Source organism: Mustela nivalis, assembly GCF_964662115.1.
Source record: "Mustela nivalis genome assembly, chromosome: 13".
In the NCBI taxonomy this organism is placed as follows: domain Eukaryota; kingdom Metazoa; phylum Chordata; class Mammalia; order Carnivora; family Mustelidae; genus Mustela; species Mustela nivalis.
Genome location: NC_139032.1, coordinates 64,231,784 through 64,240,602, shown reverse-complemented (window position 1 = coordinate 64,240,602; position 8,819 = coordinate 64,231,784).

Here is an 8,819-nt window from a genome sequence, read left to right as displayed (position 1 = left end):
ATAATTTTGTGTATAACTCATTTGGTGATAATGTCGAAACCAAATTTGAGTCCTTTCTTAAATGTGAAGCGCAGATCTTCCTATCTTCATGTGTTGGTCATGGTTAAAGTTAAATGCCCCAAATTTAAATAGTCTGTATGTTAATAGCCAAGTAGTTCCAGCGTTGGCTAGATGCCCTTCTTGGCCAAGATGAAAAACTTCTTTGATACATACCTAATGAAAACAGCCCTGTTGCTGGCTTTATAAGCAATTGTGTAAAAATGTCACACCAGTTGTGGGCTTGACTTTGAAGACCCCCTTTAAAGGAGGTAAACATCTAGGAACAAATAATTTAAAGTTCCGAATTACGCAGATCTTCCCTTGCCTTTCTTCCAGGCCATGATTAGCTAACAGAGTCACAGTCTATCCTTGCCATGTCTAGCTCAAGAAAGTGAAATTACATTATCTGGGTACAAAGGAATACTTGTCCTTTGTTCATTCTTCTCTGGTGTTTTCTGGTTCTGTTCCACTCCCACATTCAGAGCAGTAGGGCAAGGGGAAAACAGGCCCATAGGAGGATTGTTCCTCCTCGAAGCCTGGCACCCACCTCCCTCTAAAACACGTACCTGAACTTCTACCTCAGAGCAGGAAAACCTCAACCCTCTCGCTTCTGGTCAGTGGGTCTGCGTTTGGATTCTTCCCTGACCATCTCAGAGAAAGAGATGATCCTCCTTTGAACTCACAAGGGGGCTTGCCTCTCTCGTGGCCCTCACCACACAACCTTGGAATATGCTTACGAGAGAAACCAAAATTGTGATGTAATACCAAATACCCCTGAAGGAAGGTGGGGCAGGTTGGCGAAGCTTCAGGTTTTCTGAGTGGCCTATCAGAGCAGAGCACAGGGCTCTTTCTGACAGCCCAGAACATTGATTTGTTTGGAGATACAAAGGTCTGGAGGTGTGTGGTGGGGTAATGCCTCAGCCTACTGGTTGAGTACAAACAATTCGGACTTCTAAGGACAAACTGAGAGGGAAGAAATGAACAGGGGACATGGCAGAGGAGAGAAGTAGAGCCTCTAATAGTGACTGGACCACCCCACCTGGGTGAGGGGGGCTGTTTCGAAGGACTTTTAGGAACAGGGATGACTAAAGTTCCGTTTTAAATTGTTCTATGGCCATCATGTAATACCCTTCCTCTCCACAGACCATTAGCTATGTCTATGGTTAAATCAATTATACAAGGAGGCCGTTAGACAGAGGTGTCGCGAATGCCAGAGAGCCTACCTAAGCAAGCCAAAATCTAAGCTGGTAAATGCCTCAAGGTTACGAAATGGAAACCGAAGGACAGCCAATCCCTAAGAGCCAACTAGGTTTTAAGCTGTAGCTAATCAGTAATTTCTTTTCTCAGTTTCTGCCTTTTAACTAGAAGTCTTTCTTCAACTCTCCTGAAAGGAATGCTTCTAACCACTTGGTGTTACTCAAATAAGTTCTTAGGGTTTTAATATGACTCATTTAAACTTTTAACATTATGAAAAGGCTTTGTTTGTTTTTGCTTTTTTATGGAAATCTAATGAAGGAGTCAAGTTACCCTCTGGGTCACCAAGGTAGGGACAGGACTCTATCCTTGCTTGGGGCATGACCGGTGTGCTTGACTGATTCAGTGAAATGAGAAGCGCTGAGCCAGAGTGACCTTAACCCCCAGAATCTCCCTCAAAGCTGGGGGAAGGCTTGGGCTTTCTGGAGGTTGTCGAACAGAGGTTTGAGCCAATTCTATCTGGATCTACAAGGGCAAAGAAAGCCAAGCAGAGGTGTGAGTTAACCATAGCTCTTTGCGATCTTGCCTTCTTGCCCTCCTAGACCCAAAAGGGACCTTCACTTTTGCAGAACCACTACTGTCAGCTAACCTTAAAATTCCAGAATGCATGACAGAAAAGATCCCAGGGACAGTGTCTCTGGGAGCTGGAGGAGAGGAGGGAGCGCTGGAAAAAAGATTGGCCGGTTTGACCACACACCGCATGGACAAGAGCTCTAGCAAGAGGAAACCATGCTCCTTGACCATGACATTCCAGAATATAGTTACTTGTAATAATAAGTGATTGCCTTTTGTCTCCCCACTTTCTAAAGTGGTGGTTTTTACACCCCCCACCCCTACCACTGCCCCACCAGGATCAAAGGTCTTTGTTTTCCCTAGACAACGGGCCCAAAGGAGAGCCTCTGGCAGAAGAGAGCAGGCCCAGGGCAGGAAACAGATTTAAAGAGGGTGAATTCTCCCCTCTCCTGCCTCAGGGGAACCAGCAGTTGCCTAACAGGGTCCGTCTGCCCACAGCCTCCTTCGTGGAGGTGCCAATAATTGGATGCGGACCTCCCTGGGCTCCCTGCCTCAGAGATGACTTGTTCCAGCCTCATAGTTACACCTCTGTGTGGCTGTGCAGTGGGACCCAGCACAGCCGGGAGTCAGCTCTGCCACAGGGAACTGGCCTGCAGAGGTGCAGCTCAGCCATGTTTCCAGAATGGTGGGCACAGGCGTGCTGAGGAAATCGGCTCCTGCCCGCCTGGCGTGGTGGCCATTCCTGCAGCTCCACCTGCTTTTTTAACTCTGGAAGAGTGGCTGCATGGCCAGCTCGCTCTCTGTTTTTCCTTCCTCAGGTTTTTGTTTAAATTCTAGTTAGATAACGTACAGGGTAATATTGTTTTGGGTGTAGAATTTAGTGCTTCAGCACTTCTGTACAACAGCTGGTGTCATCACCACAAGTGCCCTCCTTAGTCCCCGTCACCTATGTCGCCCTCCCCGCTGGTGACCATCAGTGCATTCTCTGTGGTTGAGAGTCTGTTTCTTGGTTTTCCTCTCTTTTTTCTATGTTTGTTTCTTTTGTTTCTTAAATTCCAAATTCCCCATAAGAGTGAAGTCATATGGTATTTGTCTTTCTCTATACATTACACTCTCTAGCTCCATCCAGGTTGCTGCAAATGGCAAGATTTCATTCATTTTTATGGCCAAGTAATATTCCATTATATAGATATATCACACTTTCATTATCTATTCATCAGTCAATGCACATTTGGACTCTCTCGATAATTTGGCTATTGCTGATAATGCTGCTATAAACATTGGGGTGCATGTGTCCCTTTGAATCTGTATTTGTGTATCCTTTGGATAAATGCCTAGTAGAGCAATTGCTGGGTCATAGGGTAGCTCTATTTTTAACTTTTTGATCCTCCCTATTGTTTTCCAGAGTGGCTGCACCAGTTTGCATTTCCACCAACAGTGCAAGAGGGTTCCCCTTTCTCCAGACCCACACCAACACCTATTGTTATTGTGTTGTTAATTTTCGCCATTTTGACAGATGTGGGGTGGTATCTTCTTGTACTTTTGATTTGTATTTCCCTGATGATGAGTGCTTTTGAACATCTTTTCATGTGTCTGTTGACCATCTGTATATCTTCTTTGGAAAACGTCTTCTGCCCATTTTCTAACTGGGTCTTGGGTTTTTTTTGGGTGTTGAGTTTTATAAGTTCTTTAGAGATTTTGGATATTAGCCCTTTATCACAAATGTCACTTGCAAAATATCTTCTCCCAATCCACAGGCTGCCTTTGGATTTCATTGATTGTTTCCTTCATTGTGCAGAACCTTCTTTTTTTGATGAAGTCCCAATAGTTATTTTTGCTTTTGTTCCCCTTGCCTCAGGAGAAGCATCTAGTAAGAAGTTCTTATGGCCAATGTCGAAGAGGTTCCTGCCTGTTTTCTCCTCTAGGATTCTAATGGTTTTCTGTCTCACTTTTAAGTCCCTAATACATGGACATCCCTTTATTCATCTCTCCTCCTTCATGCTTCTTTACACTTTCTACAAATCACACTGCCATTTTCTTCCATCTCCTCAGACCTGCTTCTACCTCTCTCTTCATCCTTTTCAAAGTATAAGTCACCCTTTCAAACTTTGGATACCCTAATGGGTGAAAAAAAATCCTTCCTCATCTAAAAATCCCCACTACCTTCTTGTGGGGGGAGTGTTCATTTTCTTGGGTGTGGGTATGCCACTTTTGAGATGAACTCAGGATCCAGCTTAATTTTTCTGCTTATTAAATGAAGAAAGCTTCTGAGGGTGGGAGTGAGGTGTGAGGATTCAGGATGAAGGACACAGGACATGATGAGGTTGGGTGTTGTGGGAACAAAAGTTTTAGTGACTCTTCTTTGGTAATTGAGAGGCAAAAGGGAATTTGGAGAATGTAGAAGAAGGGGATGATGATGAAGAAGATGATAGCAACTGTTATTTATCTGGTAATTAATCTTTACCAGGCATTATGCAAAACCCTTTTTGTTCATCATCATTCAAGCCAATCCTCCAACAATGTTGTAGCTTACATTTGACTATTATCCTTTTGCTGCTGAAGCAACTGAGGCTCAAAGAGCTTAGAGGACTTACCCAAAATAACACAGCAAGGAAGCTCTGAGTCAGAATTTAAGTTCTATATGACTTCAAAGTTCAGATTCTTAATGATGAAAGGATATTGACATGCCACAAAATAATTTATGTCTGGATATTCAGAAAGGCACAAGGTTGAGTTTGAAATTTAATTACCTGGGAGGCTGAATGATCCTGTTCTTCACTTTGTGGGAGAGTAGACGGCACTGAGGTGGTCACTAAGCAATGGACTGGTCCACTATTTGCAGATGCTGGCTGACTGGCTGCCTCTCAGAGTCTGGGCTCTTCGTCCAGCTTTCCAGGATCTGGTCAGCTTGGCACCCTTCATTCCTGTGGGACGGAGCAACCCAAAGGGAAGGGGAATATGAGACAGGGAGTTAGAACGACCCATGTTCTTTCATACATACCAGTATTTTGAAGATTTCTTTCCTCCTCCCCCCAAGCTTTATTTCTTTATTTTAGAGAAAGAGATTACGAGTAGGAGCGCAAGCTGGGGGAAGGACAGAGGGAGAGAGACTCCTTCAAGCAGACTCCCTGCTGAGCACAGAGCCTGATGCCTAATGCCAGCTCAATCCCAGGACCCTGAGATCACGACTTGAGCTGAAATCAAGAGTCAGACGCCCAACCAACTGGGTCACCCAGGTGCCCCAGTATTTTGAAGATTTCTAGTTAATAAATAATCTATTTTAACAATACTTCCCAAAACAAAACATTTCACAGTCTAATCTAAGTTTCTTTTACTGTTGTTTAAAATCATTTACTTTTTTTAGGACAACCATGTGTGTTAAAAACATGCAATTTCAGTGGAGAAGACCACAGAATATTGCTGCTAGAAGCAATCCCTCCTTCACTGCAAAGATGATGAGTCCAAGGCCCTAAGATGGCTTTAAAATCACAGATTGATATTTAAGTCCTTTCCCCAATACTTACTAATGATGTGATCTTGAGCCAGAGATAGGATCAATTCCTTCCTCCCCAAAACAACACCTACCCAGCTAAATGATGTATTCTATGTGAAGTGCCCACAAAAAGTCCTGGGAGGAGTAAGTGGTCAACAAATGGTACTGCCTTCCCTTGGGCAATACGTTCCATTGTTCAGCATAGAACTAGGGCCAGAACCTTGTTTTCTGATTCTCCTGTGTGTGTGTGTGTGTGTGTGTGTGTGTACACATGTACACGCATATCACAGGAGCACTGGTAGCGTTTGCTTCCCTGGAGTAGCTCACTCTAGTCATCCTGTAATTAGGTAGGGCTTTATTGTTTCCAAAGCACTCACTTAGATGCTATCGCTCACTCGGGGACCACACGGAAACGTTATACAGGGGTGGTATTCCTAAGCCCACTTTGCACGTCAGGAATGAGAGGCCAAGAGAACATGGTTTCCTTCAGTCCCTTGGCTAGCCTGGGGCAGAACTAGACCACCACCCACATCTTTTGCCTCCCTAGCTCTACCTCTTTCTACTGGTGCGCAATGCCTTCCCATCCTGAAGGCCAGACAGTTCCACCAAAGAGATAAGGAATAGTGAAAAAAATACATGTGGGGGGTCATAAATGACATAAGTGACTGAGAGTCCTGATTAGATAGGGAAGAATTGAACTTTGATATGATTGAGCAAAAGGCAAAGAGAGAACACCGACACGGCAGTAAACAACTCATTCGGAGGGAATCTGGGACAGTGGGGGCTGGTGGTCACGGCTGACCCCAGTGTAACTCTTTCCTGTCAGATAACTACTGGTCACCCTAATCTTGAAATTCTGCAGCCCCGTCTTTCTGACTCCATCTCTCCAGCGTCCTAACTGCCTGCATGTTTCCTCAGACAAGACAAACCTTGTTCTTTATCACGTTCAAGCTTTAGCTGTTTCTAGTCTCAAGGGGATGGTATTTCTAAGCCCTAGAATTTAGGTCATTTTACATTCTCACTGTCCTTCTGCACATAGGTCTTCTAGTCTGACGCACTGGATCAGATGGTATGGAGTGCGGCTTAGCCATGTGGCAGTCTGGAATATCTAGACTTTTCTTTCATGTTACTTCATGGAGCCTTCATTGAACCCTCAGTAACAAATCACCACCACCACAACTTGGTACTTTCTTTAATATGCATTCTCTTATTTGGTTTGATTTTATTTGATTCTCACCTCAACTTTCTCTTCCCACTCCTTAGATTAGAAGTGTCTTGACAACAGGCCTGCCTTCCTCGTCGGGTATTCTCTACAAAAGTATCCTCTCTGCGAAATGCCTCTGGAGCTAACCAAATGCCTTATACAGAGAACCTCAATACACACTTTGGGAATCATGCTGAAATAACACTAGCTCCATCCCTGGGACCAAAACAATGACTGCTGCTTTCAGGTTGCTGACACCATTCCCACTCCCACAGCAGATCGCAAGACAGTAAGGAAACATCTGCACCACAGGTTGGAAAAGAGATCGTAAGATGCTTTATTGACCCAATCATGGGTCTTCCTTGCAACATGTAGATGTGGCCCCTTTTTATGAAAGTTCTTCCCCTATAATATTACTAACATTCTATTGAATGTTGAATATGTTGAATTCGTGGCCCATCATACTCAAATCAGAACTATCTGGGGTGGGGTGGGGACTGGAGAATAAACAAGGCAGTTATTGGAGGTAGTGACAGAAATGCTCATGGATGACATCTGATTTTTGCCTGTAGGAGAGTCTGCACTTGGAAACCTTTAAGCCAGAAGTACGCATTCAGATCAGGCCATTTAATAAAAATGTCCTCTGTGCTACACCCCCCACCAGATGTCATTTCATTCCTGCCTCTGAAGCAGTTTTGGGTGGAGGCGTCACCAGCCCATTTTACCAATGGCAACAATGAGGATCGGAGAGGTTGGAGGCTTCGCCAGGGTTTCACAGCTCCCAAGTCCCATGCTCTTTCCACATATCATGTCCTATCTCAGTTTTGAGCAATTGACTAAGTTAAGAGACTTAAAAAACAAAACAAAACAACCTTGCCGGCAGTCTGTGTTGCTCAGGCCCTGCTGTCCCTCTGAGCTCCAGGAAGCCTTGCCCTTGCTTTCCTGAACTTTGAGTTTCAGCTGGGCATCCAAGCCTGGAGGCGGCCAAATGCTGATGCCACGGAAGCAGCAGCAGGTGGCACCCATCAGGGGTGAATGCGTCCACGCTCCTCTGCCACGCCTGGCCAGGCTGCTGTCCACGTGAAGTGATGCCCAGCCAGAGCAGGGCCACCTGGGTCTGCCGACGCAAGGCATTCTTCTCTGATGAATGCAGGTTTAATGTCCAAGGTTAAAAACTGCTGGGAGGGGGAGAGGGCAGACATCTATGCTGTCTGCGGTTGCCAAAAGGTAAGGAGCTTTGCTTTAGATCGCTGGCTTGGAGGAAACAGGAGTGCTCATGTAGCTGTCCTGTGATTCTAGGCAAGTTACTACCCTCTCCGAATGAGAGTTTCCCTATCCAGAGAATAGGAGTAAGAAACCTCTCCTTAGAGGAGTGCTGAGACAGCAGATTATGTATAAAAAGAACCAGATGCATCCTAACACCTTAAAAAAATAGTTATTATTACTATCGCTATCATTGTTATAACAAGAATAATTCATGTGGGTGGCTTAAGTTAAATCATTTCTACCCTGCATCTCTTGGCAGGTGGCGTGTTTTAATCACGATTCTGACACTCTAGCCCTGACCCCCACAACAGCTGTCACTAACCCTGCTCTCTGTTCTGTCTTCGCTATCCCCCACTTTCATCCTCCATTCTCCTTTGGCAAAAATCAGATCTGATGAAACTCACATATCCCCAGATCAGGTCATCTTGGTCTGATGAATCAGGCAGCAGGGGCTTGCATGAGCATCAGGTGGAGATTGGGAAACCAGAAAGTGTGCCTTCAGGGGGCACGTGGAGTCAAGAATGCTGATGACCTTTACGTGGCCTGGCCCTTTGCTCTCCTTAGGACAGGCCTTGGCCAAAACTTCCCAGCCAAATGAACCTCAGTTTTGTGTTTCAAACATTTCAATTGCCTTTAAGTCTCATGTTCAATGTCTAATGCTCCCCCACTTTTAGAAGCTGTCTGAGCCTAAACTCTATGAAGACAACCTAATTCTCAGCTTCATTTTCCTTCATTCCATTGATAGTTCACTTACTAGAGCACCACACCCTATGCCATTGAGCACTTTGGTTTTTAGGGTTTTTCTCCCCCTTCCATTTTATGAGTTATTTCGAAGGAATCTAGTCCTGAGACTTCTATGCTTTCCTGTCATCATGGTCCTTCATTATTTTTAGATTTCCCCAGAACTTTTATTTGCCTCAGGAAGACAATTTTATTTGCTTTCTCTTGAACTAGATAGTAGTTTAGTACTCAGGAAAAAAAAAAAATGAACCCTTACGCAGACAGTGCCATAATGAGGGAAGCTGGTAGTGGCTTACACCAATCACTTTG